The 21,782-nt window shown below is 42.4% G+C and overlaps 3 long non-coding RNA genes across 3 annotated transcripts; all 3 read right to left on the bottom strand.

Annotated features, from left to right (window-relative positions):
- Positions 1-8,508: 8,508 nt before the first annotated feature.
- Positions 8,509-12,227, bottom strand: LOC147871983 (uncharacterized). The gene is made up of 3 exons (XR_015538124.1): positions 11,572-12,227; positions 10,586-10,795; positions 8,509-9,106 (listed from the first exon to the last, which is right to left on the bottom strand). It is a non-coding gene; the product is annotated as an uncharacterized LOC147871983 (long non-coding RNA).
- A 713-nt stretch (positions 12,228-12,940) lies between these two features.
- On the bottom strand, positions 12,941-16,666 carry LOC147871982 (uncharacterized). The gene is made up of 3 exons (XR_015538121.1): positions 16,011-16,666; positions 15,026-15,235; positions 12,941-13,538 (listed from the first exon to the last, which is right to left on the bottom strand). It is a non-coding gene; the product is annotated as an uncharacterized LOC147871982 (long non-coding RNA).
- Positions 16,667-17,379: 713 nt separating this feature from the next.
- LOC147871981 (uncharacterized) lies at positions 17,380-21,106 on the bottom strand. The gene is made up of 3 exons (XR_015538100.1): positions 20,450-21,106; positions 19,465-19,674; positions 17,380-17,977 (listed from the first exon to the last, which is right to left on the bottom strand). It is a non-coding gene; the product is annotated as an uncharacterized LOC147871981 (long non-coding RNA).
- Positions 21,107-21,782: the final 676 nt, after the last annotated feature.

Here is a 21,782-nt window from a genome sequence, read left to right as displayed (position 1 = left end):
GAACAGACCAGAGACATCACAGAACAAACTAGAAACCGAAACTCCCACATGGAAACATCCTCGCTACCAACTCGCTGCACATGAACTACATACGCCAGTCATGGCAGTAAGTTTCCTGTTCTGAAATCAACTCAGTCTGCCAACTGTTGCCGCACATACTCCAATGCTTCTCTGGCAAGCAGTACGCAGGTCAGGTGACACACAGCACGCCGCCCAGTAGAATCTGGAGGAACATTCTATTTCTTGTAATCCGCTACCCCTAGAAAGACAAAATACATTCACATTATACAAATCAAGATTCCTCCGTACATGCATCACACTCCTCTAAGAACAAAAAGTTTTACTTCTTCACACAGTTAACATTTCTACCTCAGCCAATGGACACACTCCTTCCACTTTCACAAGGCAAATTTTGTCATGATCACTACAAACAAACGGATACACAACTTACCAATTCAAATATGGGTATTGACACTCAAACAACAAGCTCCCTCTCTCACAGGCTCATACAAGAGCTCCTGACGTGTGCATGCCGCCCTAGGGAATGATTTCCCCTTCAATACTCTTTCACAAATTTTTGTACATAAACTGCATGTTTAATAACCTCTGCCTGTGTGACACAAACACAAATAAAATTCCAAGCAGAATACAACGTAATTTTATTATGTTCTACATAACTGGAGTAACATAACAGCAGTTCAGTTCAAATACTGGAAGGGAATAATGCTTGAAGCTTATAAGGTTAGATAAATAGCCAAACTCTTTCTTGTAGCCATATGAATGTTACTCCCTCATCCTGGCACTTGCTAAATTGAGGGCAAGTGTTTGAAAGATGCTGCTTTGCTTCACAGAAAGTTTATAAGAATAACTCAGAAATCTGACCAGAGTGGCAAGTATACATATACAATAAATCATCTCAAATCCTTAACAAACTCACAATTTAGCTACTGGTCACAACCTGTATGAATATATATAGATATATCATACCTGGAATAAAAACTTTCACTACAAAGTTATGAGAATAAAGTATAAAAATAATTTTTCACTTCTGGTGACTTTAAAGTTACTTGTCTTGCCGAAAGCTACCACAAACAATGTCTCAACTCCCTGCTAACATCCTTTAATCTCAAAATTACTCCAGTACTGCTACTGATAATGCCTTTATAGACAGTTCCAGGAAAGATCATATTTCTACTGAACCAGAAAAAAAATGTGCTCTCTGAGCATTACGCTCAACTTGTAATTATATATATATATATATAAAAAAAAATAGAACCGATATCTAATTATCATAATTACAGGAAACGATTCGGTCTTATAAATACAGACACTATTAAAGAATTTACGACACACGTAAATAACGAAAACTGGGAGTCAGATTCAAAATTCAGCACAATCCCAAATATCTTCTTAAAATATTTTCAAGCAAGTTTCCCCATCAGAACAGAGAAAAACATGTTTGAAAATAATGAATGTCTACTTATAGACAAATTACATTACAAACGGCATTCTCTAAAATATTTTAAAAAGACATGTATAAACTTAATCTCAAACAACGTCCTTGCAGGTGAACAATTTGGTGATAGAAAAAATCTCTCAACTGATAAAGCGGTTCAATTTTACACATAAAATCTTAAATGCACTAAATAATAAAGTGCATGTTGGTGGAATATTTAGTCATCTTGCCAAAGAATTCGATTGTGTAAATCATCTGATAAACATATTTCTCGTATACTTACACAACGCATGTCAAGTTGAGACAGAGATCAATCTCTCGCAGACATGAGGTCCTTCATGATAACAGCCGATTTCCTGTTGTCATATCAGAGAGCCAGCAAAGTGTTTCTGCACATACTCCACTCTTTTCCTGGCAACCAGTAGTCAGGTCAGGTGACGCAGCCTTCAACCTCAGTAAAGTCCCATGGATCAATCAAGCTGCTTCTCCGCAGCTATCACCAGAAAAAAAATGCTATCACATTCAACATATCAAGTTCGCCCCACCCCAAAAAAGACAGAAACAACACTCTTATTACACAGTTGATCGAACACCTACTTGCAGTCTGGGGAGCACACCATTGCTAAACACGTATTACTTGACGCTGCAAGACGAACATACTGATATTCCTGTACATCGCACATTAGTGACGAGGAATCTTTCTCCAAAGGCTACGAATGTCTATCCTCATTCTGTTTCCTATGCCTATTGACAATGGAGCTTCAAATCTGTACTATTTTTATTGTGGCATTTGAGCACTTTGTTTTACACCAGTCTGTATTATTGCATTGTTGTACTGTTCCCTCTTATGAACACACAGTTATGTGGATCTAACTACGAGCTGCATTTTGTGGGCCAATTAATATGCTGTGTCTTGGAGAAATATTGGTCCCCAACATCCTATTTTGTGTCAGGTGGATAGCAACAAGGTGTTACAGGCCATTTAACAGCAGCCACTACTGTCACTAAAAACTCTGCAACTACTTCCCACACACACATCAGATGAGCCCCATTCAACTTCTGTTGCCACATATTTTACTTTCACTGTGCTTTAAAGCCTTTCTCCTTTCCACAAATATGGTGACATTCGAAATCTCAGCACCAGCAAATACAACATCAAAGTTACAAGCGGCACTGTAATGATAAATGGTGCCACATATTTTCTTGGACAGACTTAACTCTATTACATGACAAGCTCATCTAATACATCATACAGCTCATGTACTTACACAAAGCCCTTCATGATCACAGCAAATTTCCTGTAGTGGTACGAAATCAGCCGCACATACACAGAAGAAGGCAATGGCAAACCACTTCTGGATCATCTGCCGAGAGGTCGGTGAAGTTTGGTGGCCTGTGACGAAGTATGTGTGGCTTGTCAGCAGAGATATGTGGCCTACGATTCAAGGAAGCGTGACTTGTCAGTCGCCGGGCGTTGCTTTTCAGGACGCAGCATAAAACAACCAACCTATGCCACTCGTCAGGTAGCCAGCCACTGAAGCAGCCTAACCCGACTTACCTAAGACCGCGAGCAAGAAGCCTCCATAACAGAGCAGACCGCTGCAGACGAAGGATAGCCAAACGTAAGTCTCGAACTGAGCACGTAACCAGCGACGGACGTAGCCTACTCCAACCAATCTATGCACTTAAGCGTGTATGCTGCTTAGAACGCAGCCAACTATCAGAAAATTAAACACTCTACGATGTAGCTCGCTTGCCTCAAAAAAATTACAGATACCCTTAACCTACTTCACATGCAGCCTTAACCAACATACGACTCCCAGCTACTTGATGCCGACTGGGCTAGAGAACCTATTCACGTCAGCCGGTCGCCTACATTGGACGCACACTAAACTAACCAACCTATGCCACTTACGACTTTCGGTTTTGGACTTCGGGCTTTGGGTTCTGGGATTTCGGCTCTCGGCTTTTGGCTATTGCCTGTCGGCTTTGGGCTTTAGGCATTCTGCACTCCACTTTCAGCCTACGGCCTACCGGCTTCCGGCTTCGGGCCTCCAGCTTCCAGCGACAGGCTTCCGGCCTCCGGCCTCGGGCCTACGTCTTTAGGTTTCGGCCTACGGCCTACCGCCTTTGGTCTTTGGAATTGGACTTTGGAATTTGATAAGAGATTCAACACATCTAGATACCCTTAACCTACTTCACATGCAGCCTTGACCAACATACGACTCCCAGCTGCTTGAAGCAGCCTCGGCTAAAGCACCTAATCACGTCAGCCGGTCGCCTACATTGGACGCACACTAAACTAACCAACCTATGCCACTTACGACTTTCGGTTTTGGACTTCGGGCTTTGGGTTCTGGGATTTCGGCTCTCGGCTTTTGGCTATTGCCTGTCGGCTTTGGGCTTTAGGCATTCTGCACTCCACTTTCAGCCTACGGCCTACCGGCTTCCGGCTTCGGGCCTCCAGCTTCCAGCGACAGGCTTCCGGCCTCCGGCCTCGGGCCTACGTCTTTAGGTTTCGGCCTACGGCCTACCGCCTTTGGGCTTTGGTCTTTGGAATTGGACTTTGGAATTTTATAAGAGATTCAACACAACTAGTTCCACCCCACCCCCCCACAAAAGACAGAAATGCATACAGAATCAGCACTCTTATTCTGCAGTTGATTGTACACCTACCGACAAATGAGAACACCAGATAATTCCGTAACCCACTTACAACCCAAGAGGCACACTGTTCCCACACAGAAACTTACAGCAATGATTCTTGCATTAAGGCATTTGAAGAGACTAAATATTTGCCATTATGAACTCAAAATCATTTTAGCATTCAAACATTAACTAAACCGAAGCACGACCTCACTACCAACCGAGACAAATATTCCCAATGCCAGTCTTCTTTCACATCTCTAAGAACGTGGCCACAAAGAATTATAGTGCCGACCCAAATGAACTACGTGATGCGCGGAAAGAACAGACCAGAGACATCACAGAACAAACTAGAAACCGAAACTCCCACATGGAAACATCCTCGCTACCAACTCGCTGCACATGAACTACATACGCCAGTCATGGCAGTAAGTTTCCTGTTCTGAAATCAACTCAGTCTGCCAACTGTTGCCGCACATACTCCAATGCTTCTCTGGCAAGCAGTACGCAGGTCAGGTGACACACAGCACGCCGCCCAGTAGAATCTGGAGGAACATTCTATTTCTTGTAATCCGCTACCCCTAGAAAGACAAAATACATTCACATTATACAAATCAAGATTCCTCCGTACATGCATCACACTCCTCTAAGAACAAAAAGTTTTACTTCTTCACACAGTTAACATTTCTACCTCAGCCAATGGACACACTCCTTCCACTTTCACAAGGCAAATTTTGTCATGATCACTACAAACAAACGGATACACAACTTACCAATTCAAATATGGGTATTGACACTCAAACAACAAGCTCCCTCTCTCACAGGCTCATACAAGAGCTCCTGACGTGTGCATGCCGCCCTAGGGAATGATTTCCCCTTCAATACTCTTTCACAAATTTTTGTACATAAACTGCATGTTTAATAACCTCTGCCTGTGTGACACAAACACAAATAAAATTCCAAGCAGAATACAACGTAATTTTATTATGTTCTACATAACTGGAGTAACATAACAGCAGTTCAGTTCAAATACTGGAAGGGAATAATGCTTGAAGCTTATAAGGTTAGATAAATAGCCAAACTCTTTCTTGTAGCCATATGAATGTTACTCCCTCATCCTGGCACTTGCTAAATTGAGGGCAAGTGTTTGAAAGATGCTGCTTTGCTTCACAGAAAGTTTATAAGAATAACTCAGAAATCTGACCAGAGTGGCAAGTATACATATACAATAAATCATCTCAAATCCTTAACAAACTCACAATTTAGCTACTGGTCACAACCTGTATGAATATATATAGATATATCATACCTGGAATAAAAACTTTCACTACAAAGTTATGAGAATAAAGTATAAAAATAATTTTTCACTTCTGGTGACTTTAAAGTTACTTGTCTTGCCGAAAGCTACCACAAACAATGTCTCAACTCCCTGCTAACATCCTTTAATCTCAAAATTACTCCAGTACTGCTACTGATAATGCCTTTATAGACAGTTCCAGGAAAGATCATATTTCTACTGAACCAGAAAAAAAATGTGCTCTCTGAGCATTACGCTCAACTTGTAATTATATATATATATATATAAAAAAAATAGAACCGATATCTAATTATCATAATTACAGGAAACGATTCGGTCTTATAAATACAGACACTATTAAAGAATTTACGACACACGTAAATAACGAAAACTGGGAGTCAGATTCAAAATTCAGCACAATCCCAAATATCTTCTTAAAATATTTTCAAGCAAGTTTCCCCATCAGAACAGAGAAAAACATGTTTGAAAATAATGAATGTCTACTTATAGACAAATTACATTACAAACGGCATTCTCTAAAATATTTTAAAAAGACATGTATAAACTTAATCTCAAACAACGTCCTTGCAGGTGAACAATTTGGTGATAGAAAAAATCTCTCAACTGATAAAGCGGTTCAATTTTACACATAAAATCTTAAATGCACTAAATAATAAAGTGCATGTTGGTGGAATATTTAGTCATCTTGCCAAAGAATTCGATTGTGTAAATCATCTGATAAACATATTTCTCGTATACTTACACAACGCATGTCAAGTTGAGACAGAGATCAATCTCTCGCAGACATGAGGTCCTTCATGATAACAGCCGATTTCCTGTTGTCATATCAGAGAGCCAGCAAAGTGTTTCTGCACATACTCCACTCTTTTCCTGGCAACCAGTAGTCAGGTCAGGTGACGCAGCCTTCAACCTCAGTAAAGTCCCATGGATCAATCAAGCTGCTTCTCCGCAGCTATCACCAGAAAAAAAATGCTATCACATTCAACATATCAAGTTCGCCCCACCCCAAAAAAGACAGAAACAACACTCTTATTACACAGTTGATCGAACACCTACTTGCAGTCTGGGGAGCACACCATTGCTAAACACGTATTACTTGACGCTGCAAGACGAACATACTGATATTCCTGTACATCGCACATTAGTGACGAGGAATCTTTCTCCAAAGGCTACGAATGTCTATCCTCATTCTGTTTCCTATGCCTATTGACAATGGAGCTTCAAATCTGTACTATTTTTATTGTGGCATTTGAGCACTTTGTTTTACACCAGTCTGTATTATTGCATTGTTGTACTGTTCCCTCTTATGAACACACAGTTATGTGGATCTAACTACGAGCTGCATTTTGTGGGCCAATTAATATGCTGTGTCTTGGAGAAATATTGGTCCCCAACATCCTATTTTGTGTCAGGTGGATAGCAACAAGGTGTTACAGGCCATTTAACAGCAGCCACTACTGTCACTAAAAACTCTGCAACTACTTCCCACACACACATCAGATGAGCCCCATTCAACTTCTGTTGCCACATATTTTACTTTCACTGTGCTTTAAAGCCTTTCTCCTTTCCACAAATATGGTGACATTCGAAATCTCAGCACCAGCAAATACAACATCAAAGTTACAAGCGGCACTGTAATGATAAATGGTGCCACATATTTTCTTGGACAGACTTAACTCTATTACATGACAAGCTCATCTAATACATCATACAGCTCATGTACTTACACAAAGCCCTTCATGATCACAGCAAATTTCCTGTAGTGGTACGAAATCAGCCGCACATACACAGAAGAAGGCAATGGCAAACCACTTCTGGATCATCTGCCAAGAGGTCGGTGAAGTTTGGTGGCCTGTGACGAAGTATGTGTGGCTTGTCAGCAGAGATATGTGGCCTACGATTCAAGGAAGCGTGACTTGTCAGTCGCCGGGCGTTGCTTTTCAGGACGCAGCATAAAACAACCAACCTATGCCACTCGTCAGGTAGCCAGCCACTGAAGCAGCCTAACCCGACTTACCTAAGACCGCGAGCAAGAAGCCTCCATAACAGAGCAGACCGCTGCAGACGAAGGATAGCCAAACGTAAGTCTCGAACTGAGCACGTAACCAGCGACGGACGTAGCCTACTCCAACCAATCTATGCACTTAAGCGTGTATGCTGCTTAGAACGCAGCCAACTATCAGAAAATTAAACACGCTACGATGTAGCTCGCTTGCCTCAAAAAAATTACAGATACCCTTAACCTACTTCACATGCAGCCTTAACCAACATACGACTCCCAGCTACTTGATGCCGACTGGGCTAGAGAACCTATTCACGTCAGCCGGTCGCCTACATTGGACGCACACTAAACTAACCAACCTATGCCACTTACGACTTTCGGTTTTGGACTTCGGGCTTTGGGTTCTGGGATTTCGGCTCTCGGCTTTTGGCTATTGCCTGTCGGCTTTGGGCTTTAGGCATTCTGCACTCCACTTTCAGCCTACGGCCTACCGGCTTCCGGCTTCGGGCCTCCAGCTTCCAGCGACAGGCTTCCGGCCTCCGGCCTCGGGCCTACGTCTTTAGGTTTCGGCCTACGGCCTACCGCCTTTGGTCTTTGGAATTGGACTTTGGAATTTGATAAGAGATTCAACACATCTAGATACCCTTAACCTACTTCACATGCAGCCTTGACCAACATACGACTCCCAGCTGCTTGAAGCAGCCTCGGCTAAAGCACCTAATCACGTCAGCCGGTCGCCTACATTGGACGCACACTAAACTAACCAACCTATGCCACTTACGACTTTCGGTTTTGGACTTCGGGCTTTGGGTTCTGGGATTTCGGCTCTCGGCTTTTGGCTATTGCCTGTCGGCTTTGGGCTTTAGGCATTCTGCACTCCACTTTCAGCCTACGGCCTACCGGCTTCCGGCTTCGGGCCTCCAGCTTCCAGCGACAGGCTTCCGGCCTCCGGCCTCGGGCCTACGTCTTTAGGTTTCGGCCTACGGCCTACCGCCTTTGGGCTTTGGTCTTTGGAATTGGACTTTGGAATTTTATAAGAGATTCAACACAACTAGTTCCACCCCACCCCCCCACAAAAGACAGAAATGCATACAGAATCAGCACTCTTATTCTGCAGTTGATTGTACACCTACCGACAAATGAGAACACCAGATAATTCCGTAACCCACTTACAACCCAAGAGGCACACTGTTCCCACACAGAAACTTACAGCAATGATTCTTGCATTAAGGCATTTGAAGAGACTAAATATTTGCCATTATGAACTCAAAATCATTTTAGCATTCAAACATTAACTAAACCGAAGCACGACCTCACTACCAACCGAGACAAATATTCCCAATGCCAGTCTTCTTTCACATCTCTAAGAACGTGGCCACAAAGAATTATAGTGCCGACCCAAATGAACTACGTGATGCGCGGAAAGAACAGACCAGAGACATCACAGAACAAACTAGAAACCGAAACTCCCACATGGAAACATCCTCGCTACCAACTCGCTGCACATGAACTACATACGCCAGTCATGGCAGTAAGTTTCCTGTTCTGAAATCAACTCAGTCTGCCAACTGTTGCCGCACATACTCCAATGCTTCTCTGGCAAGCAGTACGCAGGTCAGGTGACACACAGCACGCCGCCCAGTAGAATCTGGAGGAACATTCTATTTCTTGTAATCCGCTACCCCTAGAAAGACAAAATACATTCACATTATACAAATCAAGATTCCTCCGTACATGCATCACACTCCTCTAAGAACAAAAAGTTTTACTTCTTCACACAGTTAACATTTCTACCTCAGCCAATGGACACACTCCTTCCACTTTCACAAGGCAAATTTTGTCATGATCACTACAAACAAACGGATACACAACTTACCAATTCAAATATGGGTATTGACACTCAAACAACAAGCTCCCTCTCTCACAGGCTCATACAAGAGCTCCTGACGTGTGCATGCCGCCCTAGGGAATGATTTCCCCTTCAATACTCTTTCACAAATTTTTGTACATAAACTGCATGTTTAATAACCTCTGCCTGTGTGACACAAACACAAATAAAATTCCAAGCAGAATACAACGTAATTTTATTATGTTCTACATAACTGGAGTAACATAACAGCAGTTCAGTTCAAATACTGGAAGGGAATAATGCTTGAAGCTTATAAGGTTAGATAAATAGCCAAACTCTTTCTTGTAGCCATATGAATGTTACTCCCTCATCCTGGCACTTGCTAAATTGAGGGCAAGTGTTTGAAAGATGCTGCTTTGCTTCACAGAAAGTTTATAAGAATAACTCAGAAATCTGACCAGAGTGGCAAGTATACATATACAATAAATCATCTCAAATCCTTAACAAACTCACAATTTAGCTACTGGTCACAACCTGTATGAATATATATAGATATATCATACCTGGAATAAAAACTTTCACTACAAAGTTATGAGAATAAACTATAAAAATAATTTTTCACTTCTGGTGACTTTAAAGTTACTTGTCTTGCCGAAAGCTACCACAAACAATGTCTCAACTCCCTGCTAACATCCTTTAATCTCAAAATTACTCCAGTACTGCTACTGATAATGCCTTTATAGACAGTTCCAGGAAAGATCATATTTCTACTGAACCAGAAAAAAAATGTGCTCTCTGAGCATTACGCTCAACTTGTAATTATATATATATATATATAAAAAAAATAGAACCGATATCTAATTATCATAATTACAGGAAACGATTCGGTCTTATAAATACAGACACTATTAAAGAATTTACGACACACGTAAATAACGAAAACTGGGAGTCAGATTCAAAATTCAGCACAATCCCAAATATCTTCTTAAAATATTTTCAAGCAAGTTTCCCCATCAGAACAGAGAAAAACATGTTTGAAAATAATGAATGTCTACTTATAGACAAATTACATTACAAACGGCATTCTCTAAAATATTTTAAAAAGACATGTATAAACTTAATCTCAAACAACGTCCTTGCAGGTGAACAATTTGGTGATAGAAAAAATCTCTCAACTGATAAAGCGGTTCAATTTTACACATAAAATCTTAAATGCACTAAATAATAAAGTGCATGTTGGTGGAATATTTAGTCATCTTGCCAAAGAATTCGATTGTGTAAATCATCTGATAAACATATTTCTCGTATACTTACACAACGCATGTCAAGTTGAGACAGAGATCAATCTCTCGCAGACATGAGGTCCTTCATGATAACAGCCGATTTCCTGTTGTCATATCAGAGAGCCAGCAAAGTGTTTCTGCACATACTCCACTCTTTTCCTGGCAACCAGTAGTCAGGTCAGGTGACGCAGCCTTCAACCTCAGTAAAGTCCCATGGATCAATCAAGCTGCTTCTCCGCAGCTATCACCAGAAAAAAAAATGCTATCACATTCAACATATCAAGTTCGCCCCACCCCAAAAAAGACAGAAACAACACTCTTATTACACAGTTGATCGAACACCTACTTGCAGTCTGGGGAGCACACCATTGCTAAACACGTATTACTTGACGCTGCAAGACGAACATACTGATATTCCTGTACATCGCACATTAGTGACGAGGAATCTTTCTCCAAAGGCTACGAATGTCTATCCTCATTCTGTTTCCTATGCCTATTGACAATGGAGCTTCAAATCTGTACTATTTTTATTGTGGCATTTGAGCACTTTGTTTTACACCAGTCTGTATTATTGCATTGTTGTACTGTTCCCTCTTATGAACACACAGTTATGTGGATCTAACTACGAGCTGCATTTTGTGGGCCAATTAATATGCTGTGTCTTGGAGAAATATTGGTCCCCAACATCCTATTTTGTGTCAGGTGGATAGCAACAAGGTGTTACAGGCCATTTAACAGCAGCCACTACTGTCACTAAAAACTCTGCAACTACTTCCCACACACACATCAGATGAGCCCCATTCAACTTCTGTTGCCACATATTTTACTTTCACTGTGCTTTAAAGCCTTTCTCCTTTCCACAAATATGGTGACATTCGAAATCTCAGCACCAGCAAATACAACATCAAAGTTACAAGCGGCACTGTAATGATAAATGGTGCCACATATTTTCTTGGACAGACTTAACTCTATTACATGACAAGCTCATCTAATACATCATACAGCTCATGTACTTACACAAAGCCCTTCATGATCACAGCAAATTTCCTGTAGTGGTACGAAATCAGCCGCACATACACAGAAGAAGGCAATGGCAAACCACTTCTGGATCATCTGCCAAGAGGTCGGTGAAGTTTGGTGGCCTGTGACGAAGTATGTGTGGCTTGTCAGCAGAGATATGTGGCCTACGATTCAAGGAAGCGTGACTTGTCAGTCGCCGGGCGTTGCTTTTCAGGACGCAGCATAAAACAACCAACCTATGCCACTCGTCAGGTAGCCAGCCACTGAAGCAGCCTAACCCGACTTACCTAAGACCGCGAGCAAGAAGCCTCCATAACAGAGCAGACCGCTGCAGACGAAGGATAGCCAAACGTAAGTCTCGAACTGAGCACGTAACCAGCGACGGACGTAGCCTACTCCAACCAATCTATGCACTTAAGCGTGTATGCTGCTTAGAACGCAGCCAACTATCAGAAAATTAAACACGCTACGATGTAGCTCGCTTGCCTCAAAAAAATTACAGATACCCTTAACCTACTTCACATGCAGCCTTAACCAACATACGACTCCCAGCTACTTGATGCCGACTGGGCTAGAGAACCTATTCACGTCAGCCGGTCGCCTACATTGGACGCACACTAAACTAACCAACCTATGCCACTTACGACTTTCGGTTTTGGACTTCGGGCTTTGGGTTCTGGGATTTCGGCTCTCGGCTTTTGGCTATTGCCTGTCGGCTTTGGGCTTTAGGCATTCTGCACTCCACTTTCAGCCTACGGCCTACCGGCTTCCGGCTTCGGGCCTCCAGCTTCCAGCGACAGGCTTCCGGCCTCCGGCCTCGGGCCTACGTCTTTAGGTTTCGGCCTACGGCCTACCGCCTTTGGGCTTTGGTCTTTGGAATTGGACTTTGGAATTTGATAAGAGATTCAACACATCTAGATACCCTTAACCTACTTCACATGCAGCCTTGACCAACATACGACTCCCAGCTGCTTGAAGCAGCCTCGGCTAAAGCACCTAATCACGTCAGCCGGTCGCCTACATTGGACGCACACTAAACTAACCAACCTATGCCACTTACGACTTTCGGTTTTGGACTTCGGGCTTTGGGTTCTGGGATTTCGGCTCTCGGCTTTTGGCTATTGCCTGTCGGCTTTGGGCTTTAGGCATTCTGCACTCCACTTTCAGCCTACGGCCTACCGGCTTCCGGCTTCGGGCCTCCAGCTTCCAGCGACAGGCTTCCGGCCTCCGGCCTCGGGCCTACGTCTTTAGGTTTCGGCCTACGGCCTACCGCCTTTGGGCTTTGGTCTTTGGAATTGGACTTTGGAATTTTATAAGAGATTCAACACAACTAGTTCCACCCCACCCCCCCCACAAAAGACAGAAATGCATACAGAATCAGCACTCTTATTCTGCAGTTGATTGTACACCTACCGACAAATGAGAACACCAGATAATTCCGTAACCCACTTACAACCCAAGAGGCACACTGTTCCCACACAGAAACTTACAGCAATGATTCTTGCATTAAGGCATTTGAAGAGACTAAATATTTGCCATTATGAACTCAAAATCATTTTAGCATTCAAACATTAACTAAACCGAAGCACGACCTCACTACCAACCGAGACAAATATTCCCAATGCCAGTCTTCTTTCACATCTCTAAGAACGTGGCCACAAAGAATTATAGTGCCGACCCAAATGAACTACGTGATGCGCGGAAAGAACAGACCAGAGACATCACAGAACAAACTAGAAACCGAAACTCCCACATGGAAACATCCTCGCTACCAACTCGCTGCACATGAACTACATACGCCAGTCATGGCAGTAAGTTTCCTGTTCTGAAATCAACTCAGTCTGCCAACTGTTGCCGCACATACTCCAATGCTTCTCTGGCAAGCAGTACGCAGGTCAGGTGACACACAGCACGCCGCCCAGTAGAATCTGGAGGAACATTCTATTTCTTGTAATCCGCTACCCCTAGAAAGACAAAATACATTCACATTATACAAATCAAGATTCCTCCGTACATGCATCACACTCCTCTAAGAACAAAAAGTTTTACTTCTTCACACAGTTAACATTTCTACCTCAGCCAATGGACACACTCCTTCCACTTTCACAAGGCAAATTTTGTCATGATCACTACAAACAAACGGATACACAACTTACCAATTCAAATATGGGTATTGACACTCAAACAACAAGCTCCCTCTCTCACAGGCTCATACAAGAGCTCCTGACGTGTGCATGCCGCCCTAGGGAATGATTTCCCCTTCAATACTCTTTCACAAATTTTTGTACATAAACTGCATGTTTAATAACCTCTGCCTGTGTGACACAAACACAAATAAAATTCCAAGCAGAATACAACGTAATTTTATTATGTTCTACATAACTGGAGTAACATAACAGCAGTTCAGTTCAAATACTGGAAGGGAATAATGCTTGAAGCTTATAAGGTTAGATAAATAGCCAAACTCTTTCTTGTAGCCATATGAATGTTACTCCCTCATCCTGGCACTTGCTAAATTGAGGGCAAGTGTTTGAAAGATGCTGCTTTGCTTCACAGAAAGTTTATAAGAATAACTCAGAAATCTGACCAGAGTGGCAAGTATACATATACAATAAATCATCTCAAATCCTTAACAAACTCACAATTTAGCTACTGGTCACAACCTGTATGAATATATATAGATATATCATACCTGGAATAAAAACTTTCACTACAAAGTTATGAGAATAAAGTATAAAAATAATTTTTCACTTCTGGTGACTTTAAAGTTACTTGTCTTGCCGAAAGCTACCACAAACAATGTCTCAACTCCCTGCTAACATCCTTTAATCTCAAAATTACTCCAGTACTGCTACTGATAATGCCTTTATAGACAGTTCCAGGAAAGATCATATTTCTACTGAACCAGAAAAAAAATGTGCTCTCTGAGCATTACGCTCAACTTGTAATTATATATATATATATATATATATATAAAAAAAATAGAACCGATATCTAATTATCATAATTACAGGAAACGATTCGGTCTTATAAATACAGACACTATTAAAGAATTTACGACACACGTAAATAACGAAAACTGGGAGTCAGATTCAAAATTCAGCACAATCCCAAATATCTTCTTAAAATATTTTCAAGCAAGTTTCCCCATCAGAACAGAGAAAAACATGTTTGAAAATAATGAATGTCTACTTATAGACAAATTACATTACAAACGGCATTCTCTAAAATATTTTAAAAAGACATGTATAAACTTAATCTCAAACAACGTCCTTGCAGGTGAACAATTTGGTGATAGAAAAAATCTCTCAACTGATAAAGCGGTTCAATTTTACACATAAAATCTTAAATGCACTAAATAATAAAGTGCATGTTGGTGGAATATTTAGTCATCTTGCCAAAGAATTCGATTGTGTAAATCATCTGATAAACATATTTCTCGTATACTTACACAACGCATGTCAAGTTGAGACAGAGATCAATCTCTCGCAGACATGAGGTCCTTCATGATAACAGCCGATTTCCTGTTGTCATATCAGAGAGCCAGCAAAGTGTTTCTGCACATACTCCACTCTTTTCCTGGCAACCAGTAGTCAGGTCAGGTGACGCAGCCTTCAACCTCAGTAAAGTCCCATGGATCAATCAAGCTGCTTCTCCGCAGCTATCACCAGAAAAAAAATGCTATCACATTCAACATATCAAGTTCGCCCCACCCCAAAAAAGACAGAAACAACACTCTTATTACACAGTTGATCGAACACCTACTTGCAGTCTGGGGAGCACACCATTGCTAAACACGTATTACTTGACGCTGCAAGACGAACATACTGATATTCCTGTACATCGCACATTAGTGACGAGGAATCTTTCTCCAAAGGCTACGAATGTCTATCCTCATTCTGTTTCCTATGCCTATTGACAATGGAGCTTCAAATCTGTACTATTTTTATTGTGGCATTTGAGCACTTTGTTTTACACCAGTCTGTATTATTGCATTGTTGTACTGTTCCCTCTTATGAACACACAGTTATGTGGATCTAACTACGAGCTGCATTTTGTGGGCCAATTAATATGCTGTGTCTTGGAGAAATATTGGTCCCCAACATCCTATTTTGTGTCAGGTGGATAGCAACAAGGTGTTACAGGCCATTTAACAGCAGCCACTACTGTCACTAAAAACTCTGCAACTACTTCCCACACACACATCAGATGAGCCCCATTCAACTTCTGTTGCCACATATTTTACTTTCACTGTGCTTTAAAGCCTTTCTCCTTTCCACAAATATGGTGACATTCGAAATCTCAGCACCAGCAAATACAACATCAAAGTTACAAGCGGCACTGTAATGATAAATGGTGCCACATATTTTCTTGGACAGACTTAACTCTATTACATGACAAGCTCATCTAATACATCATACAGCTCATGTACTTACACAAAGCCCTTCATGATCACAGCAAATTTCCTGTAGTGGTACGAAATCAGCCGCACATACACAGAAGAAGGCAATGGCAAACCACTTCTGGATCATCTGCCAAGAGGTCGGTGAAGTTTGGTGGCCTGTGACGAAGTATGTGTGGCTTGTCAGCAGAGATATGTGGCCTACGATTCAAGGAAGCGTGACTTGTCAGTCGCCGGGCGTTGCTTTTCAGGACGCAGCATAAAACAACCAACCTATGCCACTCGTCAGGTAGCCAGCCACTGAAGCAGCCTAACCCGACTTACCTAAGACCGCGAGCAAGAAGCCTCCATAACAGAGCAGACCGCTGCAGACGAAGGATAGCCAAACGTAAGTCTCGAACTGAGCACGTAACCAGCGACGGACGTAGCCTACTCCAACCAATCTATGCACTTAAGCGTGTATGCTGCTTAGAACGCAGCCAACTATCAGAAAATTAAACACGCTACGATGTAGCTCGCTTGCCTCAAAAAAATTACAGATACCCTTAACCTACTTCACATGCAGCCTTAACCAACATACGACTCCCAGCTACTTGATGCCGACTGGGCTAGAGAACCTATTCACGTCAGCCGGTCGCCTACATTGGACGCACACTAAACTAACCAACCTATGCCACTTACGACTTTCGGTTTTGGACTTCGGGCTTTGGGTTCTGGGATTTCGGCTCTCGGCTTTTGGCTATTGCCTGTCGGCTTTGGGCTTTAGGCATTCTGCACTCCACTTTCAGCCTACGGCCTACCGGCTTCCGGCTTCGGGCCTCCAGCTTCCAGCGACAGGCTTCCGGCCTCCGGCCTCGGGCCTACGTCTTTAGGTTTCGGCCTACGGCCTACCGCCTTTGGGCTTTGGTCTTTGGAATTGGACTTTGGAATTTGATAAGAGATTCAACACATCTAGATACCCTTAACCTACTTCACATGCAGCCTTGACCAACATACGACTCCCAGCTGCTTGAAGCAGCCTCGGCTAAAGCACCTAATCACGTCAGCCGGTCGCCTACATTGGACGCACACTAAACTAACCAACCTATGCCACTTACGACTTTCGGTTTTGGACTTCGGGCTTTGGGTTCTGGGATTTCGGCTCTCGGCTTTTGGCTATTGCCTGTCGGCTTTGGGCTTTAGGCATTCTGCACTCCACTTTCAGCCTACGGCCTACCGGCTTCCGGCTTCGGGCCTCCAGCTTCCAGCGACAGGCTTCCGGCCTCCGGCCTCGGGCCTACGTCTTTAGGTTTCGGCCTACGGCCTACCGCCTTTGGGCTTTGGTCTTTGGAATTGGACTTTGGAATTTTATAAGAGATTCAACACAACTAGTTCCACCCCACCCCCCCCACAAAAGACAGAAATGCATACAGAATCAGCACTCTTATTCTGCAGTTGATTGTACACCTACCGACAAATGAGAACACCAGATAATTCCGTAACCCACTTACAACCCAAGAGGCACACTGTTCCCACACAGAAACTTACAGCAATGATTCTTGCATTAAGGCATTTGAAGAGACTAAATATTTGCCATTATGAACTCAAAATCATTTTAGCATTCAAACATTAACTAAACCGAAGCACGACCTCACTACCAACCGAGACAAATATTCCCAATGCCAGTCTTCTTTCACATCTCTAAGAACGTGGCCACAAAGAATTATAGTGCCGACCCAAATGAACTACGTGATGCGCGGAAAGAACAGACCAGAGACATCACAGAACAAACTAGAAACCGAAACTCCCACATGGAAACATCCTCGCTACCAACTCGCTGCACATGAACTACATACGCCAGTCATGGCAGTAAGTTTCCTGTTCTGAAATCAACTCAGTCTGCCAACTGTTGCCGCACATACTCCAATGCTTCTCTGGCAAGCAGTACGCAGGTCAGGTGACACACAGCACGCCGCCCAGTAGAATCTGGAGGAACATTCTATTTCTTGTAATCCGCTACCCCTAGAAAGACAAAATACATTCACATTATACAAATCAAGATTCCTCCGTACATGCATCACACTCCTCTAAGAACAAAAAGTTTTACTTCTTCACACAGTTAACATTTCTACCTCAGCCAATGGACACACTCCTTCCACTTTCACAAGGCAAATTTTGTCATGATCACTACAAACAAACGGATACACAACTTACCAATTCAAATATGGGTATTGACACTCAAACAACAAGCTCCCTCTCTCACAGGCTCATACAAGAGCTCCTGACGTGTGCATGCCGCCCTAGGGAATGATTTCCCCTTCAATACTCTTTCACAAATTTTTGTACATAAACTGCATGTTTAATAACCTCTGCCTGTGTGACACAAACACAAATAAAATTCCAAGCAGAATACAACGTAATTTTATTATGTTCTACATAACTGGAGTAACATAACAGCAGTTCAGTTCAAATACTGGAAGGGAATAATGCTTGAAGCTTATAAGGTTAGATAAATAGCCAAACTCTTTCTTGTAGCCATATGAATGTTACTCCCTCATCCTGGCACTTGCTAAATTGAGGGCAAGTGTTTGAAAGATGCTGCTTTGCTTCACAGAAAGTTTATAAGAATAACTCAGAAATCTGACCAGAGTGGCAAGTATACATATACAATAAATCATCTCAAATCCTTAACAAACTCACAATTTAGCTACTGGTCACAACCTGTATGAATATATATAGATATATCATACCTGGAATAAAAACTTTCACTACAAAGTTATGAGAATAAAGTATAAAAATAATTTTTCACTTCTGGTGACTTTAAAGTTACTTGTCTTGCCGAAAGCTACCACAAACAATGTCTCAACTCCCTGCTAACATCCTTTAATCTCAAAATTACTCCAGTACTGCTACTGATAATGCCTTTATAGACAGTTCCAGGAAAGATCATATTTCTACTGAACCAGAAAAAAAATGTGCTCTCTGAGCATTACGCTCAACTTGTAATTATATATATATATATATATATATATAAAAAAAATAGAACCGATATCTAATTATCATAATTACAGGAAACGATTCGGTCTTATAAATACAGACACTATTAAAGAATTTACGACACACGTAAATAACGAAAACTGGGAGTCAGATTCAAAATTCAGCACAATCCCAAATATCTTCTTAAAATATTTTCAAGCAAGTTTCCCCATCAGAACAGAGAAAAACATGTTTGAAAATAATGAATGTCTACTTATAGACAAATTACATTACAAACGGCATTCTCTAAAATATTTTAAAAAGACATGTATAAACTTAATCTCAAACAACGTCCTTGCAGGTGAACAATTTGGTGATAGAAAAAATCTCTCAACTGATAAAGCGGTTCAATTTTACACATAAAATCTTAAATGCACTAAATAATAAAGTGCATGTTGGTGGAATATTTAGTCATCTTGCCAAAGAATTCGATTGTGTAAATCATCTGATAAACATATTTCTCGTATACTTACACAACGCATGTCAAGTTGAGACAGAGATCAATCTCTCGCAGACATGAGGTCCTTCATGATAACAGCCGATTTCCTGTTGTCATATCAGAGAGCCAGCAAAGTGTTTCTGCACATACTCCACTCTTTTCCTGGCAACCAGTAGTCAGGTCAGGTGACGCAGCCTTCAACCTCAGTAAAGTCCCATGGATCAATCAAGCTGCTTCTCCGCAGCTATCACCAGAAAAAAAATGCTATCACATTCAACATATCAAGTTCGCCCCACCCCAAAAAAGACAGAAACAACACTCTTATTACACAGTTGATCGAACACCTACTTGCAGTCTGGGGAGCACACCATTGCTAAACACGTATTACTTGACGCTGCAAGACGAACATACTGATATTCCTGTACATCGCACATTAGTGACGAGGAATCTTTCTCCAAAGGCTACGAATGTCTATCCTCATTCTGTTTCCTATGCCTATTGACAATGGAGCTTCAAATCTGTACTATTTTTATTGTGGCATTTGAGCACTTTGTTTTACACCAGTCTGTATTATTGCATTGTTGTACTGTTCCCTCTTATGAACACACAGTTATGTGGATCTAACTACGAGCTGCATTTTGTGGGCCAATTAATATGCTGTGTCTTGGAGAAATATTGGTCCCCAACATCCTATTTTGTGTCAGGTGGATAGCAACAAGGTGTTACAGGCCATTTAACAGCAGCCACTACTGTCACTAAAAACTCTGCAACTACTTCCCACACACACATCAGATGAGCCCCATTCAACTTCTGTTGCCACATATTTTACTTTCACTGTGCTTTAAAGCCTTTCTCCTTTCCACAAATATGGTGACATTCGAAATCTCAGCACCAGCAAATACAACATCAAAGTTACAAGCGGCACTGTAATGATAAATGGTGCCACATATTTTCTTGGACAGACTTAACTCTATTACATGACAAGCTCATCTAATACATCATACAGCTCATGTACTTACACAAAGCCCTTCATGATCACAGCAAATTTCCTGTAGTGGTACGAAATCAGCCGCACATACACAGAAGAAGGCAATGGCAAACCACTTCTGGATCATCTGCCAAGAGGTCGGTGAAGTTTGGTGGCCTGTGACGAAGTATGTGTGGCTTGTCAGCAGAGATATGTGGCCTACGATTCAAGGAAGCGTGACTTGTCAGTCGCCGGGCGTTGCTTTTCAGGACGCAGCATAAAACAACCAACCTATGCCACTCGTCAGGTAGCCAGCCACTGAAGCAGCCTAACCCGACTTACCTAAGACCGCGAGCAAGAAGCCTCCATAACAGAGCAGACCGCTGCAGACGAAGGATAGCCAAACGTAAGTCTCGAACTGAGCACGTAACCAGCGACGGACGTAGCCTACTCCAACCAATCTATGCACTTAAGCGTGTATGCTGCTTAGAACGCAGCCAACTATCAGAAAATTAAACACGCTACGATGTAGCTCGCTTGCCTCAAAAAAATTACAGATACCCTTAACCTACTTCACATGCAGCCTTAACCAACATACGACTCCCAGCTACTTGATGCCGACTGGGCTAGAGAACCTATTCACGTCAGCCGGTCGCCTACATTGGACGCACACTAAACTAACCAACCTATGCCACTTACGACTTTCGGTTTTGGACTTCGGGCTTTGGGTTCTGGGATTTCGGCTCTCGGCTTTTGGCTATTGCCTGTCGGCTTTGGGCTTTAGGCATTCTGCACTCCACTTTCAGCCTACGGCCTACCGGCTTCCGGCTTCGGGCCTCCAGCTTCCAGCGACAGGCTTCCGGCCTCCGGCCTCGGGCCTACGTCTTTAGGTTTCGGCCTACGGCCTACCGCCTTTGGGCTTTGGTCTTTGGAATTGGACTTTGGAATTTGATAAACGAGATTCAACACATCTAGATACCCTTAACCTACTTCACATGCAGCCTTGACCAACATACGACTCCCAGCTGCTTGAAGCAGCCTCGGCTAAAGCACCTAATCACGTCAGCCGGTCGCCTACATTGGACGCACACTAAACTAACCAACCTATGCCACTTACGACTTTCGGTTTTGGACTTCGGGCTTTGGGTTCTGGGATTTCGGCTCTCGGCTTTTGGCTATTGCCTGTCGGCTTTGGGCTTTAGGCATTCTGCACTCCACTTTCAGCCTACGGCCTACCGGCTTCCGGCTTCGGGCCTCCAGCTTCCAGCGACAGGCTTCCGGCCTCCGGCCTCGGGCCTACGTCTTTAGGTTTCGGCCTACGGCCTACCGCCTTTGGGCTTTGGTCTTTGGAATTGGACTTTGGAATTTTATAAGAGATTCAACAC

Source organism: Zootermopsis nevadensis, unplaced genomic scaffold (assembly GCF_977971745.1).
Source record: "Zootermopsis nevadensis isolate Lab colony 2312 unplaced genomic scaffold, Znev_1.0 Znev_ptg000033l, whole genome shotgun sequence".
Classification (NCBI taxonomy): Eukaryota; Metazoa; Arthropoda; class Insecta; order Blattodea; family Termopsidae; genus Zootermopsis; species Zootermopsis nevadensis.
Note: the sequence above shows the minus strand (reverse complement) of the source record. Positions and strands in the feature narration are given on the sequence as shown.